General features: G+C 37.8%; 1 long non-coding RNA gene across 1 annotated transcript; it reads right to left on the bottom strand.

The window, feature by feature from the left end:
- Window positions 1-364: 364 nt before the first annotated feature.
- On the bottom strand, window positions 365-23,288 carry LOC132683268 (uncharacterized). Its single transcript, XR_009612136.2, has 3 exons — window positions 23,196-23,288; window positions 14,385-14,527; window positions 365-966 (listed from the first exon to the last, which is right to left on the bottom strand). It is a non-coding gene; the product is annotated as an uncharacterized LOC132683268 (long non-coding RNA).
- Between the last annotated feature and the right edge of the window lie 400 nt (window positions 23,289-23,688).

Genomic DNA, 23,688 nt, shown 5'->3' with positions numbered 1-23,688 from the left:
CAACCGAGCCACCCAGGTGTCCCTAAAGTGTTTACTTTTTAATCTTTTACCCCAAAAAAGTCATTTCAAAGGAAATGATTCAGATCTTATCCTAAAAGAGATGATCATTTCAGTTTGTTTTGTGCTGCTTTTGTTTTTGTGTCTGTGTGTGTGAGTGTGTGTGTTTGCTGAGACACAACACAGTGCAAACAGCTATAACTTTCAAGTCTTGCTATTTAGATGTAATCCAAGTAATTGTATATTTACTAAAATCAACACCTCAGCTAACTTTGAAAATATTTATCTTATTTTCTTTCTTAAAAGTTTATTTATTTATTTTCAGAGAGACAGAGATAGTGGAGTGGGAGAGGGACAGAAAGGGGGCGGGGGGAGAAGCCCAAGCAGTGGGAAGAGAATGACATGGGGCTCGATCTCACAAAACTGGGAGATCATGATCTGAGCTGAAATCAAGAGTCTGAGGCTTAACTGACTGAGTCATCCAGGTGCCCCCTATTTCACTTATTTTCATCTTTTATCTGAATTTCTTTTAATAAACTTTTTTTTTTTTACTTCCAAGAGACCGCACACCAATGGGGGAGAGGGGCAGAGGGAGAGAGTGAGGGGGAGAGAGAAAGAGAGGGAGAGAGAGAATCTTAAGCAGGCTCCATGCTCAGTGCAGAGCCTGACATGGGGCTCGATCCCACAACCCTGGGATCATGACCTGACCTGAATTCATGAGTCGAACACTCAACCGACTGAACCACCCAGGTGCCCCTATTTTTAATTTTCACTTCAATTAGAAGTGTTTGTTTTTATTTTTTTGGCGGGGGTGGGGGTGGTTTCATACTTAGATTTGTTTTCCAGAAAATGAAGGTAGACAGCTAAAAAGTAACTTCATTTAATTATGTGGGAAATACATGTAGTAATTGGAACTCACCATTCAGTGTGGAAAATTCACTTTTGGAATCATCTTCTGTAATCAGGAAACTGAGATGGGAAAAACAAAGTGAATTTGGATTAACATTTATATCACTGTATAAAAATATGTGAGCACCACTTACAATTAACCGCATGCTTATTGCAATATGGATCCTGTGTGCTGACGTTTGGCTTACTTATTTTTCTGTTTGCATGAAAGAGCATTTGAGAAAGTTATTAAAGCTTAGTTTTGAACAGTCTATTAGGGGCATCCTTGGGACACCTGGATGGCTCAGTCGGTTAAGCGTCCAACTTCAGCTCAGGTCATGATCTTGCGGTTTGTGAGATCGAGCCCCACCCGGGCTCTGTGCTGACAGCTCAGAGCCTGGAGCCTGTTTCAGGGTTTCTGTTTTCTTGTCTTTTTATTGTTCTCTGTATGGAATGTAGCTTCTCCACAATTGAAAGTTCACCAAGTACATTCTGTTGGACTTTTTTCAATGTGTCATTTGTTGACTTTTTTAAATGCAGGATTCTCTCTCTGATTTATTAAGACAAGACTTGTATTAATTCTCCTTTCTAACAGTGTTTAAACAATTTCTGATTATTTATCTCTTCTATTCCATTTGCCTGTTTGAATGAAGATGTTTTCACCTGCAAGTAACAGAAAAATAACCTCTCAATGGCTTTTGAAAGGAGGTTCTTTATTATCCATGTAACAAGAAGTTCAAGGTAGAGCAGCCTCTGAGTTGGTTAGCTTAGTTGCTCCTATAATGTCAAAAATGCCCATTTTTTCATCTATTTACTTTGTCACCTTTGATATGTGAAGCCATTCCCCTCATGGCCACAAGATGACTGCAGCAGCTCCAGACATCACATTGTCAGAAACCAATGTCAAGAAGCAGAAAAGAAAGTGTTTTTCTGGATGGACGGATGGATGGATGGATGGATGGATGAGAAACTTTTCTGGAAGACCTCTTCTCTGTGTCATTGGCCATAAACTGGTTACATGTCCAACTCTAAACCAACTTCTTGGATGCAGGCAATGGTACAAAAATGACAAGCTTTCAAGCCAAAAACCTTGGGTGGACTCTGACTGAACCTCTGAGCCTCAGGTTTTTAAGCTACCAAATTGTCTTCTTTGTGAAGATTACATAAATTAATGTATAAACAAGACAGCTAGCTCATCAGAGAGATACAATGTGTATTAATCTCCTTCTATTCCTGAAAATGTGCAAAATGAAAGACAGACAGAAAGAAACAAAGAAAGAAACAAAGAAATTAGCAGATAATGCCAAGTAATATGAATTTTAGGGATTAATAGTCTAGATTTGCTGTATTCCATTTCAAACTCTGCAAAGAATTCCTGACATGATTTTGAAGAATCTACAATAACAATACTTTAATGCAAAGAATTCTAATTTTGTTATTTAAAATCATTTGTAAAAGTTGCACCATCCCTTTAAAAAATCTGGGGAGGTGAAATATCTATGCAGAACAAGATATACATGGTCTCTCAAATCCTATAACGTTTGTCTCCATTTATTCATTTTGTTTCAAACAGGCTAACATAATGTTTATACAGGGTGCTGGATGTCTTTCTAGGTGCTGGGAATTGAGCAAAAACTGAGAGGCAAAAGTCCCTGCCTTCTCCAAATCACCTCCAAATTCTTGCTTATACTAATGAGTGTTGATTTCTTTAAAAAGAATTAATTCAAATTAATGCCTTATCCCTGTTTCATTATACTCATTTTTTTTCCTGTGTGGGAAATAAAACAAATTCCAACTCTTTTAGTTGCCTTCCTTCACTTAGCCACTAGATGGCACCCAAAGAATCTATTTCCTTCCAATTGGCAGGAGAAAATGCACAAGTAAAACAGTAACTCTTCCCAGTGTAAAAGGGACAAAATCTCTGCTCTCTGCTCACTTTTTATTTTATTTATCTGTTATTTGGGGAAAGATGCACAGATGTTTTTCATTATTATCTGGCACTCACAGTAAATTTTAAAAATAGTCTTTCAAGTCCACTACAATTTTGTAAAGGCCTTTCCTTCACAATAAGTCATTTCTATTCCTTTATCTTATACAAAAGCAGTTATTTATTTTGCCCTTCTCTTATTCTGATACATACATACACTGTTCTGCTTCTTTAGAAACACTTGAGTCATTCTCTTCTCTCGGGAATTAAAGAATTACCAAATGTCATCTTCTACTCCCTGCTGAACATTCCACCACAACTTGCTGTCAAAGAGCATTCTGGAAAATTCCCCATTGCACGTCTGCCTTCCAGCTACTTTGGAGTTTTCACAATACTGATATCTCCTTTAGGTATTTACGCCATGCTGGAATCTAGGGAACCAAAATATGTGTGTTTGCTCTCACGAAAAAATATTCATCATTTCCCAAGCACTGTTCAGGGAAGGGGGGAAAAACAAAACACTGGAAAGAGAAATTAATTTGGCTGTGAATCAAATTCCAACTGAAGGATCACAAAAGTTTTTCTCCCCTTCTGTATTCTGTACTAAAACTTGGAGGAAAATCTTTTGCCTAAATAATTAGTTAAGGAATAACTGACAGATGATCTATTAAAATTATTTTTATGGGTATGATCTTGAAATATATATGTATGTGTATGAATTAATGTGCCTTTATATATGTGTGTGAGAGTACACACACACACACACACACACACACACACAATCTTGCTCTTTGTCAACTCCACACAGTGTCACAGTCACTCAACTATAGGAAAAGAGCCCTTCAGGGGGCCCCCTTTTACAGGACTTGAATCAGGGTCTTTGATCCCTATTCCTAACCAGTTATTTTTCTTTCCTAAGTATTATGCCCTGAGCTGAAAGCTCACCTTTTTCCTATTGTATACATGCTGTAATTAAGGATGTTCTTCACAGACAAAATCTGCCCTGGACCCAGATGTTGATTCTCCTACTCCTTCTAAATTGCGCAGCCTTGCATGCCTGAGGCAGAGGTAGAGTTTCCATACCCATTTATTTTACACTCAATATGCCCTACATCTTTGCTTCTTTTAAATGTTTATTTGTTTTTGAGAGAAAGAGTGAGCAGGGGAGGGGGAAAGACAGAAGGGGACAGAGGATCTGAAGTGGACTCTGTGCTGACATCAGAGAGCCCAATGAGGGGCTCAAACTCACGGACCATGAGCTCATGCTGTGAGCTGAAGTCAGATACTTAACTGACTGAGCCACCCACACGCCACTGCTTCTGTTTGTTTATTTATGCTATCCAAAATATCTGGAGACTGTGGGATTGGCTTACACTCGGGTTTTGAACATATTCATTAGATTTAATCTTCCCGTTAGCACTGTTCAAAGTGATCTTTCACGAACTGGCAATCAGACCCTAGTTCATGTATTGGCATTCAAGAAAGGTAGGTCTGGATTCTTGAATTACCACCCTTGGGAAGTTTGACCCTTTGTATGGCTATGGCAGCTAAGTGATCTTCCAGTGCATGGGAAAGAAATTAACAAACATATGTTCAATGTAAAGCACTGTGTTGGGTATGCTCATGAACATGGTCCCAGGAGCCAGACATCTTGGACTCATGATTCCTGTTCTACCCTTTATTATTAGCTGTGTGACCTTGGGGAAATGATTTAGTTTTGTGTGCCTCAGTTTCCTCATCTATACAATGGGAATAACAGTCATAAGCTCCTCCAGTTTTGTTGAAAGGATTACCTAAACGAATGCATAGAAGGCATTTAGAATGGTGTCTGGAACTAAGAACATGCTAAAAATTATACTCTTGTTTTGACTATTATAGTTATCGCTCAGGAAAAAAGCAAATTTGTGAAAGAGGTGTTATTATCATCATATAAGACAAGAAAACTGAGGCTCATGAAAATTAAATACCTTATCCAAGGTAACAGAGCTAGTAAATGTTAGAACTGCAATTTAAATCCAGATCAGGTGACTTCAAGTCTTGAAGCCCATTTGCCAGGTAAGGAATATTTCTAGTGATAGCTGAAATTACTGCTTCCAAAGGCAAGAATTTTTATCATTGGATACTTCTGACAAGTAATAGTAACAGTGTGATGATGATTTATGAAGCAACTATTCAGCCACCATTTGTTAAACCCTTATTAATACCAGTTGCTACACTTTGCACTATGCATACACTGTTGACTCATTTGATTATCATAACAACCCCCCAAGTTAGTTGTTATTTTCCCTACTTATCAGACAGGGAAATTGAGGCTCAGAGTGGCAAATATCTTGCCAAGCTTAGATAATTGGTATGTGGTGGAACAGGTATTTGAACCCTGACTTTGGACTCTATCATTTGTGTACTTAGCCACTTTCATGAGCCTCCTTTCACTGCTTCTGGTTTTCCCTAAGGATCCACAGAATAGGGCACTTAGTTCTCTATGTCAAGTTAAACCTCTGGGTTATTTGGAGAAAGAAACAACGTCTTGCCATTTCCTAGGTTAAACATTCAAGTTCCTTCAACAAATCCAGACTGGTCATGACCTCATTTTGAGGCCTTTCGCTACCAAAGTCCCTCTTCTCTGAATATGCCATCTACCTCTTGGTCACTCAAGCTGTGATGTCCTGAGCTGCACCCAAGAAAAGACGGATCAGCAGGAGGCCAACTCTGACTTCTGCCCAGAGACAATAAGTGATTCTAAATAAGTCCATAAAGAGAATTCACCATCGTTTCAGTATTGTGGTCTGTTTTCTGTTTTCAAATCTAATGTTATAAAGGAGGTCTTGTTTTGTTTTTTAAATCATTTCTACCCTGTGGTCTAAAGGTAGCCTGAGGTAAACCAAAAAATTAATATTTGACATTTTTGAGCTAATTTCTTCACAAGCACTGTTTTGTTCAACGTTAGTTTTCTGACCTAGCAAAACAAGTAATTTTTAAAAAGGGGGAATGCATTTTCCATCCGGGTGGGCTGTGGATAATCAAAGATGGTTTTGGCATATTGATAGTTATGTGACGGATGAGAAACCTGTTTTTGCCTGATATGCATCTGCACAAGTAAAGGCTGAAACATCCAACTAATATAAATCCTTCCATTTCAGAATAAATTTTATTGATTTCTCTTCACTTCTTGAGGACAAACAAGTTTCACATCCACATTCCATGGTCTTTGTTTCTACAGAATAAGTGGCTGCTGCTCAGACAATTTTCCTCAGCCCATATGAATTCTCTTAATTGAAGATGTTTACATTTTATATTATGGAGAGAAAAATCTCTGCAATAGGAACAGTAATATAGTCTTCCTGTTAAAATTGTTAGCTTCGTTATTTTTAAATCCTATGCAATTGACTCAAACTGCTTTAGAAATCGTCATATGAATAATGATGAAATAACTCATAGTTGAAAACAAAGGAGTCATGTTTGGAAACTGGGAAGATGGGTAGCAGCAAAAGATACCAGGATGGATCTAGAGATCTTTCCGATTCTTTCTTATGACCCCTTTCCAAGATGATCAGAGTGTTGGATACAGGGAATTAATCTGTCTTGCTTATCTTTTCATGAGGACTTCCACCAATCAGGGAGAGAAATATATCCAGTAATATAAGCAGTGAACAAAAATTACACTAGTGGAAAGGTTGTTTAGTCTCTATACCTTATCTAGACCAACTTCAAAATATCACTAAATAATAAACTCTAAATTACTAATAAAAATCTCAAGAGGTTCTAGAGCGTGATTGGGAATTAAAGCTTAGCCGCCCAGATTCTGACAATAAATTTTTTGTTTGATACTTGAGTTCCAACTTGGATTTTAGATTTGTTTTAAAAATTATTTTTGTAGGGCACCTGGGTGGCTCAGTTAAGCACCCAACCCTTGATTTTGGCTTACATCATGTCATGATTTCATGGTTCATGAGTTTGAGCCCCACATAGGGCTCTGTGCTGACAGTGTGGAGCCTGCTTGATATTCTCTCTCTCTTTCTCTCTCTCTCTCTCTCTCTGCCCTTTCCTGACTCTCTCTCTCTAAAAATAATAAATAAAATAAAATAAAATAAAATAAAATAAAATAAAATAATTTTTGTATGAGAAACTCCAGGCATCATTTCCCAGTACCAACTCACCCTCCTCAACAGAGTGTTTAGTTCTGGGAAAAATGTGTGACTTGACAAGAGCCATTGAGAAAGAGTGAATCCAAAGAGTGAAGAGGGCTTGTGCAGGCACTCCAGTCTACTCCAGCAATGAGGTATGAGGTCCTGCTGGGAGAACCTAGGGCTTCTGGGAGGCACAGAATTGCCTAAAGCCAAAACCAAGACTTGAGAAAACACAAAGGAGAAATAGAAACTGGGACAGCGGTGATATATCTTAAGGCTTTGGAACAAGCTCCACTTCTACCTCTAGACTTCTTGGCTATACGACCCAATGAATTAATTTTATTACTTATATCCCCTTGAGTCAGTTTTCTATAGCTTGTAAATAGATCAGCTTTTCTTGAGCTTTAGTTTCATATCAGGTAAAGGGATGTTAACATAATCCCCTGTGTCAGGTATTTGTGATGATTAAATCAGATAACTTTTGTAAAATATGCTATATGCTGACCATTCAGCAACTATTTGAGCCTGTTTCCTTTTCATTTCCTCTTCCCATCTTACATACTTCTGGGCACTGATGAGTCAGACCAATGCTCCATTGATCCAGGGAGTTTTCAGAAAAGGGTGTGGTACTGCATAAAGACTGAGGTCATTACAGGCCACAATTCCCAACGGCTCTCTCCTCAGGCCTGATTCTACGGTACTATCTTTTCCAGGGAGCTTTAGTGGTCAGCCAGGTGGGTGTAGTTCTGGTGGAGCAACACTGACAGTTCTTCAAGGTAAGTGGTAAAACAAGTAGCTAGACAAACTAGATTTTTCTATAAGAAGCACATCACAGATGGGCAACCTTTAAACACCAATGGATACTCTGTCTTCCTAGAATATAAAATAAATCTTGAGTACAGATTTGACACAATAAATCTTGAGTACAGATATTTAAAGATGACCCTCATTTTTGATGACAAAATAAATTAGGGAACTACAGATTAAGGAGATGCCCGGTCTAAATTATATTAAATAGTTCCATTTAATTGTGAGGTAATTTTTTCATTCATTCTACAATTGTGGAACAGAGAGCAACAAGCTAGTTCAAATCCTTATTTGATAGATAAGAGAATGGAGGCCCCAAGGGGTGATTTGCTCAAGCCCCCGACCAACCAAAAGCAGACCAATGGAAGGGCAGTATGTCTACTGTCTTTAGACGAGATCGGGTGCGTTCAGGGTGGTATGGCCGTAGACATGTCTACTGTCTTTAAATAGATTGTGCTCCAACCGCCCCAACCCCTGCTTAAGAGCCTCCATTTCACTTTCCATTACAAACAAACCAAGTGTCTGGCAGACACATACACACCCATCAAGTCTAACAAGCGCAGCCAGTTTTCCCAAAGTTCACACAAGTATCACCAGTGACTCAGCATCAGGTCTCATGAACACATTTTCCTATTGCTGCCCATGGATCAAGCAGGGCTTGTTAACAGGGCCCGTTCTTGGTCAAAGTCGAGAACAGAGTTGGTTTCTCAACCTCATTGCTATTGATATTTTGGCTTGGCCGTTTTTTGTTCAGTGGCAGAGGGTTAAGGGGGGAGCTCCTGGGGTGTGTTGTGGGGTGTTCAGCAGCATTCCTGGCTTCCACCTGTTCCCTGCCAGTAGCACTCCTTCAGTTTTGACGGCTAAACATGTCTCCAGATATTGTCAAATGTCTCAGGGCAAGAGGTAAGGACAAAATCAACCCACTGAGAACCACTGCTATGAGAAAAGCCTTTTTGCACTGGGCAGTCCTTAAACCACAGGGTTTAGGTCCTTCTCTCACAGGGTGATCCTAAATGCAGGAAGAGGAAAGATTTGCACACAGACGTGAAGTACACTTGGGATGTGGAGTACATTTTTTTCAGGCAAATTACCAAATTGTCAGGCTTCTAGAGCCAGACTTGATTTCCTTACCTGATAGTATTTTAGGTTGAGAGCAAAGACTAAACCTAAAAGAGTCTGATACCTTGTGACTACCACAACAATAAGAAATTACACATTAAATAAGAAAAAAAAAAAATAGGAAGATAAGTCCTATAATGCAAGGCAATGACAATAGGGAGGGCACAGGAAGTAAAACATTGAAAAGTGCACATACAGACTATCTCCCTTCAAAGTCCTGGTCGTTCCTTTCTCGTGGCTGTTCTTATAGAAGGAGCACACAGCATTCTTTCTCCCGAGAGCCTCTGCCAAGCTCCATAGAGCTATGGGTGCTGAACTCAGACAGAAAGCGGGATAAGCCACAGAAGAGAAGAAGGATTACAGTGAGATATAGAAATATGGGGAAAAGCAACCTGAGAGGAAGCAGGAGAAAAAATACAAAATGGGAAGTAGGTATAAAGCAAAACTTGCCAGAAGATTCTAACCCGAGTCCCAATAAAACCATCGTTAGGGGCGCCCGGCTGGCTCAGGCAGAAGAGTGAGCAACTTTTGATCTCAGGGTTGTTATGTGGAGCCTCACACTGGCTGTAGAGATGACTTAAAAATTTAGACATCTTTAAAAAAAAAAAAACCAATTTTCAAAAACCTAGATTTTTCCAGATTGGATGATTTTTGTGGAACTTATTCAAAGTATTTCTTTTAGAAAGTTGTGCATCAAAACAGCAAGTGTGTTGCTGTGATTTAGAATACTTAACTATGTCAAATTTCTATTAGTAAATCTGGTAGAACAAGAAATAATACCACAAACTGTATCAATCCTACATAATCAGCCCTTCTGAATATCATAACGTTCCTGCTGCTATTCCAAGCTGTCCTTGGAGATAACAGTAGCCCCACCACATACAAAAGGTTTCCTTTCTGCCTTCATAATTGTCCAGGACAACGCATTCTTACATTTCATTTTTAATCATCTAAAGCTTTTCAGAGACTCCAGAGTCCGCCTTCAATAGTGCCATAAATGAGATCCAAGATTTCTAAGAGCCTTATGTTTCTTTCTTCTTGTGGTTGATAACATGCTGTTTCTGCCTTGTACTGGATACCAGATGTGGAGCAGTTAAGCATAAGGAGAGGAAAATAAGAAGGCTATTCATGGGAGGGCCAGATTCATAGGAGAGCAAAAATAATTTCCTCAAACCAGGAAGCCTCTTTCTTAAAAACAGTATCCATTTATTTCAAGTGCTGAGATAAGGCAATTTAGAATGATTTTCACCTTGGCACCAAAATCTTAAGTAGATAACAGTACTAATAGAAAAGGATTGGATGGCAATTCTTGCTAGAGAGAGGGGAGACAGAGATGAAGACAAAACAATAAAAACCTTCCAACTCAAAAAATTCTTCAGAATTATAAAGCGGGTTATCAATATGCTCCCATATATGGAGAGTTATAGAATTAGTAATGTGATAGTATTTTATTTATTTATTTATTTATTTATTTATTTATTATTACTACTATTACTACTGATGTTGTATTATTTTTTAAAAAGCTCCTGGTTCAGTTTGTGTGCATAAATAATGAAGATGTATAACAATAAAGGCAAGATAATAGAGACCATAAGTAACTATTTCTGTAAGTACAAAAGCATCTCAGCGGTTCCCAAACCTGGCTACCTATTCAAATCACTCCAGTCCTCCCCTATAGGTCCTTATTCAATAATTCTTAGATGAATTTTGTAACTCTATACTTCTCATGATCTCCCTGGATGATTCTGATGCTTTTTCAGTTTAGAAACCACAGGAGAATTCAAGTTAAGAGACAGTTTTTAAAATACCCATACATTAGATCGGCTGTATTGGGAAGAGAATTTCTAATTTCTAAATAAGCCCATCTCATCCACAGCAGGGCCCTACATGCTCCTTCCTCATGTGCTGTTGACTTGTGGGATCATATAAGCCTGTGCAGAGCTGATGAACAGTGTGGACCCACTCTTAGAAAAACACACATGCCCAGAAAAGTCAAAAGTTTGCACACAATTTTTGGGAGTCGGTAGACGGCTGAAACCCATTAGAGCTATGAACCCCTGTTTGAATGACTGCCCCTGTGCTTTGTGAGGGTTCATAGTTCAGTGGCTTCCCCTCACGTTTGAGCACTTAAGGATAGCCTATGTGTTTTTTGAAAGGACGCTCCTCCACTTGAGGCCAGGGTGAAGAAATAACCAGGAAAGCCATAGGCAGTAATCTGGATTACCACATGAGCCTCTTAAGTGGCCTCTGCCTCTGTTTCATTCCTCTTCAGCCCACAGGTCTGCAGGAGTAATTTTGTCAAAGTGGATTTCTGAGTATATCCCACCCATGCATGAAACTCTTCAAGGTCATCCTATTGCTCTAGAGATGGTTCAAGGCACAGTCTGTACTAGTTAAAGTCAGCCTTCTGCCTGATACCACCTTCTGTTGTTTTCATTTGCTTGTACTGCAGCATCACCTAGGATGCATTTAAAAATACCAATGCATGTGCACTACCCCTTGACCCATTACTTTAAAATCTTTGAGAGCAAAGGGGAAAGAATCCAAAGAGGGTTTTAGTATGAAAGGAGGGAAAGAAGGAAGGAAGGAGGGAAGGAAAGAAGGAAAAAGAGAGAAAAGTAAAGAAGTGAGGGAGGAAGAGAAAGGTAAAAAAAAAAAAAAAAGAGAGAGAGGGAGGGGGAGAAAGGTAGGAAGGAAGAAAGAAAGGAAGGAAGGGAGGAGGGAGGGAGAGAAGGGAAAGAGAGAGAGAGAGAGAGAAAGCAAGCAAGCAAGCAAGTGGGGAGGGAGGGAGGAAGAAAGGGAAAGAAAGAAAGACCAGAGGGAGAAAAACCCAACTCCTCAGGAGGCTCAGTTATGTAACGAGAATCATGAGTCTCTACTGGAGTCCTGAATATCTGAATTACTTGCAGTTCCAGAACCCACCTTGCTGCATCTGGCCTCTGAGCTTTTTCTGTGTTCTTCCTTCTGCTGACAACAGTTTTCCCCCTCCTGCCTCCTTACTAAGCTTACTGAACTGCCATTTCTTATTTCTGAAATCAAAAGCCCCTACTTCTCCCAGAACTGGATTCGTTTTGGCTCATATGTGCCCACTGCTCATCTCTATCTGACTACATTCTAAGCTGTTAAACAGTAGTAGAGAGGCTTGATATTTGGGGTTTGTTTTGTTTCCAGGGCTAGAACCAGAGCTGGGCACTAAACCTGGCACATTAAGTAGCCACTTAATAAGTCTTTGTTGAATAAGAAAGGATTCAGATCTGCATGTTAGCATATTCAGGTGACACCAGAGTTGAACGATCCTTTACTAGGAAGGACATATGATACCTCATATGATACCTCGACATGGAGACTTGATAGGGTAGATGCGATTTTTTTCTGTTTGCTCAGGTCTACCTTAGAAGACAGTAGCCAGAAAGGGAGACTCCACAAATCTTGGTTTAGTGTTCAAACCTCCCTTTTTACTATCTTTCTATGACTTTGCCTTGGAAGACGCTATTAAATCCTCCTAGCAACCGAAAAAGTTAGAAATACTGTCATTTGTCACCCAACTAACATTAGTTATCCAATATTAGTTATTCCCTGAAATGAGTCTCAGTCTGAGAAATGTGGGTCTGTTTGGCCTGTAGATGGTGACCAGGTAATGCGTGTTAAAAGCTCTTAACTACTCTTGGTCTGAAGTTTCTCTAAGAAGACAATTTGATATTTGTTAGGGTAAATAATTTTGTACTACTGATACCACTCTGGATACTTTATCTTGGAATAGATAATAATAGAAAACTTTAAGCACACTCTGTATGCCATGCACTTTTCCAAAGATTCAACATGTATTAACGCCTTTAATCTTTACAACCCTAAAAAGAAACTTCCATTATTATCTCCATAACACAGATAAGGAAACCTAAGCACAAAGAGGTTGTTTAACTTCCCTAAAATTACATAGCTACCGAACAGAAAGGCCAGGAGTCAAATGAGCCCATGTTTTAGCCCCTCTCCTGAACTGCTATTCAAAAGACAGAAGTACAGTTACAATCTGCTTATTTTATAACATGTGTATTTAATCAGAATCCATACCTGCAGTTGGATTTCAGATTTTTGAAGAAGTCAAACTTTCCAGTGGCTTACCTAAATAGAAGCCTGGCTATTGTCTGTTTCGGTTTTGTTTTGTGGAAATAATGTAACAATATGTATCTTTTCATAGGCTCTATGATCTGTAAATAGAAGCCCATGTTTCTGTGGCCTATTCTTAAATTTTCAGATCAAGGAACACTTTTCATTCAACATTCACAACAAAATGTTTCTTCTTCTTCCTAGCCAGAAAGAGACAGTGAGAAAAAGAAAGAAGTTAAAAAAAGAAAAAAAAAAGTTTAGAATGGAATCTGTAAAACTTTCGGAGACTAGACATCTAAAGAGAATGCCCCACTGATGTTTAATTATAAGTTTAATGTTATGATATTTTTGAGGTCCTGTGTATCAGTTACTGTGCGGGATGCTAGGGATTCATTTGTGAATAAAGCTGGCAAGGTCAATTGCTAATTAACAAGTAAAGATATCACAGAGATAATTTTAGATGGTGATAAGTGCTGAGAAGAAAATAAAACAAGGTGATTTGATAGACAGTAAAAAAAAAGTGAGATGTGAAATGAATCATTTGGAGTAGAAATTAGTTAAGGGTTTGGTTACAAATAAAAGCATATCTCACTTTCTGTGTTGCCTTTTAAGTTTTACATGAAATTAACTTTTCACCAAACTTGAAAATTCTTTCTGCTTTTCATATTCTACACTTGTCATACAAAAATGTCAATCAGACTTTTTTATTTTGTTTTGTTTTTGTTTTTACCCTCCAAATACAATCAGATTTGCAATTTGTGGGAAATTTATCTCTGAGATATTTGCTGTCTGTGAGTTTTTCGTGGAAATGTTTCTGAATAGAAGTACTTCCCACATTGCCAATCTAACTGGGACCTAAGAATAATTAAGTGAAGTAAAACAAGAGAATGGGGATCTGTGTGTAGATATTGCTTAATTTTATTTACAGATCTGAGCTAATCCTTGAATATCACTGTAATCCTACCAGAAAACAGTAAATAAGAGTGCAACCAGTGGTGTTTCATTTCAATAACTCATGAATTCACAGCTTATATGATTAAAATATGGAAGAGTAAATTTGTACGTGTCTGTAGCTCAATGTAAAATTTTAAATGTACTAACCCGGAGTTTAAGCTTGAAGAATTGAAAATAAATCTGCTGTGATCTGTCTTATCTTCAGTTATTTTATATCAGTATTCCCTCAAACCGTGTTTATGAATCAAAACTACACCTTTGTTAAACATTTGATGTTTGAGCCACTCCCTGAAACAGAATTTCCTTTTTGGGGTGTCTGTTGTTAATTCTGAATGGTACTAGGCAAACTTTTGGCTATATCCAAACACACAGCTTTCACATTGCTCCCTTTTGGAAGATGCAATATTATATATACTTCCTGTCTTTCAAATAATAACAGCAACATTATAAACAGCCCCTACCTTGTCATATCAGGAAGGAATCATTCTCTTCAGTCCAGTAATTACAGCATGCATTTTGTGAGACAGCCTTTGAAAATGGCTCATAATGCTTCCATTTTTTCCCTTGGATTGCAATATATTGTTGGTCATAAAACCTATGAGTTCTGCCAAAAATAAAATTGCAAATTGAGACTGTAGATGGTTTGCCATCCAATCTGTCACTGTTTATAGTTACTACCATTAATTTCAGTCCATAACTAAGGCTAAAACTCTGTATTAGGCTTCTGACTGGCTGAGTACATATTTGTTTGGTACTTAGACTATAGGATATACATGTGGTACTCTTACTGAATGCTTATTGTCTGAAAAACAGAGATCACTAAAACTATAACATCGGACGTACCAAAGGTCTATATAATAACATCTTTCAAAGATTCCTCTTTCAGAAATCAACCAGTATCACTTACTAAGATTTTCAGGTTGTAAAATATAACAAGAAATAACAGTTAGGTAATACCTTCTAATTCGGCATGTTTTCCTACCCACCCAATTATCTGCATCCTATGTTAATACATTAAATATTTCAGTGCCCAGTCAGGAGTAGAGAAAAGCCAAGACTTGGACCCAGGAATGTGCACTCTGAGTGCCAAATTAGAATATGCCTGAGCCAAGCTGTTTATCCTCAGACTTCAAAGTTAGGAAATGTGCATTGCCTTAAAACCTTTCTAGAATTCAAGATCAGTAAATCCTGGAGATCAGTTTGTGATATGCTGGCAGGGAGGTCTGAATGGTAGGTTTTAAAGTTTTACTTATCACCTACTTTTTTAATGTTTATTTATTTTGTACGGGGCAGGGACAGAGAAGGAGAGAATCCCAAACAGGTTCTGCACTGTCAGCACAGAGCCCCAACAAGGGGCTCAAACCCATGAACCATGATATGACCCGAAGGAAATCAAGGGTCCCATGCTTAACTGACTGAGCCCCCCAGCCTCCCAACTTATCATCTATTTAAAAAAGAAAGTAAGAGGGACACCTGGGTGGCTCATTTGATTAAGCATCTGACTTGGGCTCAGGTTATGATCTCATGGTTCTGGAGTTCAAGCCCCATGCCAGGCTCTGTGCTGCCGGCTCAGAGCCTGGAGCCTGCTTCAAATTCTGTGCTTCCCTCTCTCTCTGCCCCTCCCCCACTCATTCTCTCTCTCTCTCTCTCTCTCTCTCTCTCTCTCTCTCTCTCTCTCAAATAAATAAGCATTACAAAAAATTAAGGAAAGAAAGAGAGAGGTAGGGGGTGGGTAGAAGAAGGAAAGAAAGGGGAAAAAAAAAAGAGCTTTTCTTTGGTTGTGAAATGTGAAATTGTTCCAAGCACAGGACAGGTTTCCTTCTAAAAGGTATGCTTGTTTCCCAGATGTCTAGTGAGTTCTCTGTATGGTTTCTGCCCCTCCTGTCCTTAATCTCTCGGCACTCCAGTTCTCTCATCTATAAAACTGCATGTGTGTGCGTGCATACATACACGTGCACACCCACACACAAAACATATTTCAATATTCTTATATGGATTAACTGAGACAAGCTGTAAAAAGGGGCTTCTTTTCTTCCTTTAGTTTCCTTTCTAATGTGTGCATTTTAATTCTATTCAAACTAAAATGGGGGCGACTGGGTGGCTCAGTCGGTTAAGCGGCCAACTTCGGCTCAGGTCATGATCTCGCTGTCTGTGAGTTCGAGCCCGCGTCGGGCTCTGTGCTGACAGCTCAGAGCCTGGAGCCTGTTTCGGATTCTGTGTCTCCCTCTCTCTGACCCTCCCCCATTCATGCTCTGTCTCTCTCTGTCTCAAAAATAAATAAACGTTAAAAAAATTTTTTTTAAAAAAACTAAAATGTATCTGTGCATTATTTTGATAACAGGGACCTCATTACAGAATGATACTGAATTAGGAAAAAGAGATTTTGTCATGCTACTCTATCCTAGGACCATTGTCCTCTTGCTATAGATTTCCCAGACCAAATAAGAGTTCTTCACATCAGGGGCCACCTGGATAAATGCCAAATACCTTATGGATAACCCTTTCCCAGCTTTTCTGTTTTAAATATGACCTATATATGTCCATGAATTTAAAAGTGATTATTCCAAGGGCTTAAGAATAGTTTTTGTTTTTTAGTTAATTTAATCTGAAATCAGAATAGAACAGCATTGACAGTTACAGCAATAACAATTGCAGCTAACGTTTCGAGCGCTTACTACATGATAGGCACTGTCCTAAGCAACTTACGTGAATTATCTCATTCATGCTAACAACTATCCTGTTATTCCCTTTTACAGACGAGACAACCAAGGCTCAGACAATTAAGTAACTGTTGCAGAGCCTTAGCACTGTTTTTATGACTTTCTAGAATTAATTCATTATTAAAAATTTTAAGCTATTACCTAGGTATATCTTTGTTAGGAAAACAGTTACTATACTGATTCTTCACCAGAGTCAAGATAGAGATTTTGTTTAGAAGTTGTTTACAAATTCAGAGTAGAGATTAATCCTTTTATATCCCCCACTGTTATTCAGTTTACACAATTCTATTTAAATAAGAGGCAGATGATCAAATCCAGGGTATTGGGTATGGCCTCTAGTACATCAAAATCTTTATATGATAGGAAAAGTAAGTTAAAGTTAGTAAAGAGATGAGTCAGTTAGATGGTATTCTTTCAATGCAAAAGTTTTTTCAGTAGGAATAATAGTGTTTCTCATGTCATGTCTCTTCTGGTTTTACCTTATACATCCTTTGTAAGACAAGGAGCAATCATATAATGTGTAAACTGAGTTTACTTTAGAGAGAAGAGGCCTTTTTCTGTGACTGGTTTCCAGGAAATTCTAGGCAAACCAAATCTCACTGATACAGATGGAGGTGGTTAGGTTAAGACACTGAACGGGGAACAGACAATTTCGTAGTACAGATCTTCCATTCTTCAGGAATTTCATATATCTGAATCGCACTTCAAAGACCAGGATGACTTACTGGTGGAAATAAGGCCAGTATTCAGGCTTTCAGTCTCTGTTTTGCCATGGAGAAGGGTTTGAAAAGGCGATGTAACAGCCATCTCTACTCCAATTCACAGAAAAACTCAGAGGATGCTAAGCTGTGCCAAACTTCTAAGAGTCTTTTCCCTGCCCTGATTTTATTTTGTCTGTAAATTGGGAATAGTTCTGATCTACCATAGTGGTGAGCTGAAAAATGGTCAAACGGCTGCAAAGTGAGTCTGCTGGTACTACCACGTGTTTTTATGATAAAAAGCTATCTTGAGATTTCAATGTTGTTTTCAAAGTAAGCCGGTGTATACTGGTAATTTTCATCACATCCCTGGAGGGAGCATACTTTGCCTCTAGGCGCCTCTATTATAATTACATGATTATATATAATTATAGGCACCTATAATTCCTGTAGGGCAGCTGTTCTCAAACTTTTCATGCATCAAAATTACCTTGGAGAGTTTGTTAAAGTACAGATTGCTGGACAGCACCTCTCAAGTTTATGACTCAGTAGGTCTGAAGCGGGGCCCAATAACTTCCATTTCTACCAAGTTCCCAGATGCAGCTGCTGCTGGTCCAAGGACCACACTTTGGAGTCACTGCTCTAGAGAATGCTGCAGAGATATATTTGCTGGGGTTATTACAACGATTTGACGAAATCCATTTCAATGAGCCACTAGACTGAATGAATGCCATAGACATGGCTTTGCCTTCTGCACAAAGTGGATATGGGCAAACAATAGAGACACTATTTGCTAAATAAAAGTGGCAGCTCAAAAGAGATTTCATTGTAAAATATTAAGTGCATATCAACACCAAGCCCCTTAGGTAATGAAATAAAGACCATCGAATGGAGGTGGGTTAGGAGTCAGGGTAGAGAGGGAAGTTTCTAGGCTTCAGACTATTTTATTTGTCAGCTCTTTAGTGTTTATCTAATCAATCCTAGAAGACCATGTGTCTGAAATTAAAGACAACAGGCAATAAGAAGATATATAAGATTCCAACAGGAACTGAGGCAAATGTGTTTTCTGGGGTAAAGGATTCGTCTTTATCTCTGTCTAGTAGGAAATAGTCAGTTGATTACAAGAATCATAGAATTAGTGTTATCATCCAATTTTTTAAATAATTCGGATCTGTAAAAGGGCTCTACTTTTCTCAAGCTGAAAATAGGTTAATTTATGTTCATTTTTTTTTCTTTATAAAAATGTTCTTGTACAGAAGTCTCAATATGGTGGGGTGCCTGGGTGGCTCAGTCCGTTAAGTGACCTGACTTTGGCTCAGGTCATGATCACATGGCTCGTGGGTTCAAGCCCCATGCCAGACTCTGTGCTGACAGCTCAGAGCCTGGAGCCTGCTTCAGATTCTGTGTCTTCCTCTCTGTCTGCCCCTCCCCTGCTCATCCTCTGTCTCTCATAAATAAATAAATGTTAAAAAAAAAAAGAAGTCTCAATATGGTGTTATCCTAAGATCTTTCTAATATATAGTTTCACACAGTTCACAAAGTTTTCAAGTGAATCAAACCCCATATTTTTTCATAAACTCCCCTTGTAATAATGCCTTGAACCAAGATCTCTGAAAAGTTCAAAGCTCTTGATATATCTTTATATCACTTATTCTGAAAATACCCTTGGGAGGATGCAGACAAGGTATCATTAAACCCATTTTACAGAGAGGACAACTGAAATCCAGACTGCTCTGTATCACCTAACAAATTAGTGGGGCAGAGTTAGTTATTATATACTTGTGTTAGAATTTTAATATCCTACCTTCAGTTTGAAGCTACATGTTATGTGTTTTCAGAATGAAAGTATTCTCTTTCTGAATAAAGGCTTTGTAAAATGCCAGGTTACTAAATTGTAACTGATCTATAGCAACTCTTTCTCTAGGTCCTACTATCCACATATTCTTGTTAATTCTGTTCTCTGTTTCAACAAACTTACACATACTTTCCTGGTTTTCATAATGATATTTTTATGACTTTTCTCTTGTACAAAATAGGCATGTAATTTAACAATTTAAGAATATATTAAAACTTAAAACATTGAAATTAAAATCATCTCTTAAACCCATCACTCAGAGATATCCACCAATGCTACATGGTAAACATCCATCCATTTATTTGTCTATAAAATCCTTTACGACAGAAAAGGATTTTTCTAATATTTTTTATATCAGTCCTATAAGCTGAACTTCTTTCTATGCAATTAGTACTTCTTACGAACTTTCTTCTGATAAGACTGAAAGACATGCATAAAAGTAAACAATCATGAGGTTTGATGAACATTCACGAAGTGAACATCCTTATGTATCAGTCTGAGACCAAGAAACCAGCATTGATAGAACTCCTGCGCTCACCTGCAGTCATGATGCACTGTAAAAGTTAAGCAGTAGTTATTTTTGCCTCATTTGAGCTAGATATAAATGATATATATGCTCTTTTGCATCTGGCTTATTTTGTTCAGCATTGTGTTTATTAGATACAATCGTGCACCAACTCTTATTAATGGCTCTATGGTATACTATCAGATGGCTTACTATGACTTGACCAAGGATGAAAGCAAAAAAAAAAAAAAAAAAAAAAAAAGTCATCTATGAGACATTTAAGCTAATTCTAACTCCTCACTGTCATAGACAAGGTTGTTATCAGCATCCCTATTGGCTTGTTCATATTCTTATACAATCTGTGGGATAAGTTCCTAGAAACAGAAATGCTGGTTGTAAAGATACCACAATGTTAAGATTTTTGAAGAGTATTGCCAGGCAGCCCTTTAGTGTGGTAAAAACATATTTCCAACAGTAACATGTGTGAGAGCCTGTTTCCCAATATCCTCTCCATCACTGCACATTATAATTTTCTTTAATCCTTGTGGTTTCTGAGGGTTTTTGGTCTCAGCATATTCTAGCTATTAATGGCAATACTTCTCAGTTCAAGTTCTGAGTTATTTCAGAGAGATAAGGACCAGTTTTTATTTTTCAAAACTAACTTATTCTTATATAAGATGATATGCATATGAATTGGGTTTTTTTGCTTAGTGTAATACTCTTCAGTTAATCATTCTATATTACAGGATTCTTTGAATATATACAGCCTAACCTAGCTAAATATTTCATTTGTCAAATATGTATTGTTCCAGGATATGAAAGGAAATATAAATACTGTGTTCTTTATGTCTACATTTTAATTGCTTTCTATTCCCTTAAATCTAAAGATTTATTTACTAGTCTAAGTAATAATTATTGTCCCATGCTTTCATAACTTGAAGTTTTCTTCCCATAAGTCATTTTAAGAACTTTTTTCTTATTCTAAAAGTAATATATGATTGTTTGAAAATGCATATTAATTCAAAAGAAAATGAAAATCGTCTGTATTCCCTCCTCCTTATTGTTTGTTTGTTTGAATGCCTCGTTGTAGTCTTTCTTATGTACATTTAGAGAACTATTGTTCACACACAAAAAAATGAATTACACTTACTGCACATGCTGTTTCCCTCATAATACATTTTATCTATCCAATCTTCTCTTGACTCAAATAATTTTATTCAATCAATTAGGTATTATATATTTTCGCCAGGGTGTTCTGTAAACACTAAACAGTAAAGAAGGTGAGAGTTCCTTCTTTAGATGGAGTTGTCTCTTAGTTATTGTGTTTGGTGTTGAAAGAGTCCTGGCATCCTGGCACCCAGGGAGCCCGAGTGAGAATGTGTTTCCTGATGTAATTCTCTAGGCTCTATCTAGGGCATCCTGTCCCCTTAGTTGGCTCCTAGAGCCTCCGCAAGACCAAAAGGAAAGGATCAGCTCCTCCTTCTTTTCTGGTCTTCCATGTACATTTCAGCTTCCAGCCACCAGTCTTGAATGCAGAGATATGTAATTTTCTTAGATCTTTTCTAAACAGGCTACTTCTGGAAAGTAGTAAAATGGCTACATTTGTTTCCCAGAGGGTCAATGTTGTTTAAGCTTCTTTTACAAGCACGCTATGCTTATCAATGAGAAGTGCTGTTTCCATTCATAAAACGTATGAGCTGATGGTCCGATGTTAGTTAACTTAAAAATATATATATGTATATATGTGATCACTGTATAAAACATACAGTTTTAAATTAAGTTAGTTAGGATTTGGAATGAGCCCAGTAATGTTCTAATAAAATATGTGTGCGTGGTGGGAGGCAAGGGGGAAGCCTATTACTATACTTCCATGGCAGCATAATTACTTACAGGAATATTACTTTCTAGTTAACCTATCAAGGAACCAGTGTATGTTTTTAGGGTCTTATTATTGTTTGCATCTTACACACTTGAGCAGGTAATCCCAGGAGAGATAACAATTCCCTGATTTAACCTTGTGCCCAGGATAAGATAAGAAAAATAACTGTTACAAAACTTAGCTTCAGCCAGGAGGAGAGGATCAACTGTGTGTGACTTATTTTCCAAGCCCAGTCCGTGTTTAGGTATCTCAAAGAGTACTAAGCAGGAGAATATGTGTTTGAAAAGTTTGTTGTCTTCATCCTTTGGCTCAGTTAAATCCACAAATCATTAGGTCCAAAACTAAACTTGAGCTGAAAGGTCATTGCTTTTTTCCACCAAGCCATCTAACCTCTAGTTTTAGAACAAGTATCAAACCATCTGCTTACCAGGAGGCAGAGGAGCTCAAAATCCATTAACGCCATATGTATCAACAGAAGTGTGACTTCAGAGCCTCAAATGTTTTTAATTTTTCTCCCTCATTATTATCTGCCAGAAACTTAGTTGGAATGCTTTCTCTTTCCTTAAAATGCATTGAATTTCCATTTAATTATGCAAGTCTCCCCTCTTATTAAGTAATTACGCACATTTTCTCATCTGTGTGTCTATATTTCAGAAGTAACTGCTTCATTTTGTTGGCAAAAACAGGAAATTAACCAAAAAGGGGGCAATAAGATTTTGTTTTCAATTTCCCTTCTTTCTCCCGAGGGGAACTAACACATCTTCCAATGCATCACAAGATAAAGATGCTGACTCAGTCTCTTAAATCATCCCTGGAGTCTACAGCATAGCCCCTAATGAGAGAGAATTTGCTGTACAAGAAGTTATTTTATTAAATGACTGAAAAATAACCTCTCCTCTTCCAAAATTGCCCTTAGCGAAATAACCGAAGTCTGAAACCAAACCCTCCCATACTTATCCCAAAACACAGGGGAGGACAGACAACACAAATTCAAAAGGATGAAATGGCTACTTAGTTTGAAATTATACTTTGGACATTTCACCAAAAATGCGAAATTAACTGTGGTCAACATAGGGAAGTAAAAATGTTCACCAACCTAAAGACAAACCAAGCAGATCTTCAAAGGACAGGGAAGAAAACAAAGCGGGAACATTTCAAATGAAGTTTACGATGATTGTGTCTAATTGAAATGGATGCAGATTTGTCTTAATAATAATCCTTTGCACTTGTGGCTTATAAAACATAAGCATTCTTATATCAGTTACTTCATTTCATCCTTACAACAACACTGAGAAGGAGGCAGGAAATAAATTACCTTTCCAAAATTACAGATGTGGAGTCTGTTATTCAGGGAAATCACATGACTTGCCCAAGGTCCAATGGGGCAAGTCAGTGGCAAATCTTCTGATTCTAAATGAGCCCTGCCCTACTGCCTTTTTAAATTAACTGATAGAAAAGTGTTTACATAGAAGCTCTTAGAACACTGTAATGACTCAGCTGTATTGTTTGGAACGCAAGGAAGTTAAGAATTATTGGAACATATACTCTCTGTAAAATATTAAATTCAAGTTGTTAGTTTTAGCCTGCTACATCCAAATCTTTCAAAGATGCTTACCTTCACATATTAACCCCAAATATGTAAGTTCTTCTTTTGTTTATGGTAACATTGGTTGATTGAAGTTCCAGCTGATTTTCCTTTTACCTGCTGGTAGAAAAACCCAATGGGAATAAAATAAACAAGATCTGTATATTCTGAAAACTCAAAGATAAAACTTTGAAATCATTAACTGACCATGAAGTAGCATCACCCTGAGGTTTGCAGATTGCCTAACTAACTACAAAACAGCTTCCTAACTTCTCTCCTGCTTCTTCCCTCTCCCCATTCTTTCCCCCCTTTATATGGCTGGCAGATTGTTCCAATTGTAGTTACCTTTTGCAAATCTTCCTTTAGCTCACTAAAAAAACTCAAAAAAACAAAAAAAACACACAAACTTTTTATCCTGTTATTCAAGATCTCTGCAAAATAATAATACCTACCATTTATTAAACAACTATTACAGAACAGATAATCTCAAAACAATCCCAGGAAATGCATGATTAGATCAAGT

The sequence above is a fragment of the Panthera onca genome, chromosome C2 (genome assembly GCF_046562875.1).
Source record: "Panthera onca isolate mPanOnc1 chromosome C2, mPanOnc1 haplotype 2, whole genome shotgun sequence".
Lineage (NCBI taxonomy): Eukaryota > Metazoa > Chordata > Mammalia > Carnivora > Felidae > Panthera > Panthera onca.
Note: the sequence above shows the minus strand (reverse complement) of the source record. Positions and strands in the feature narration are given on the sequence as shown.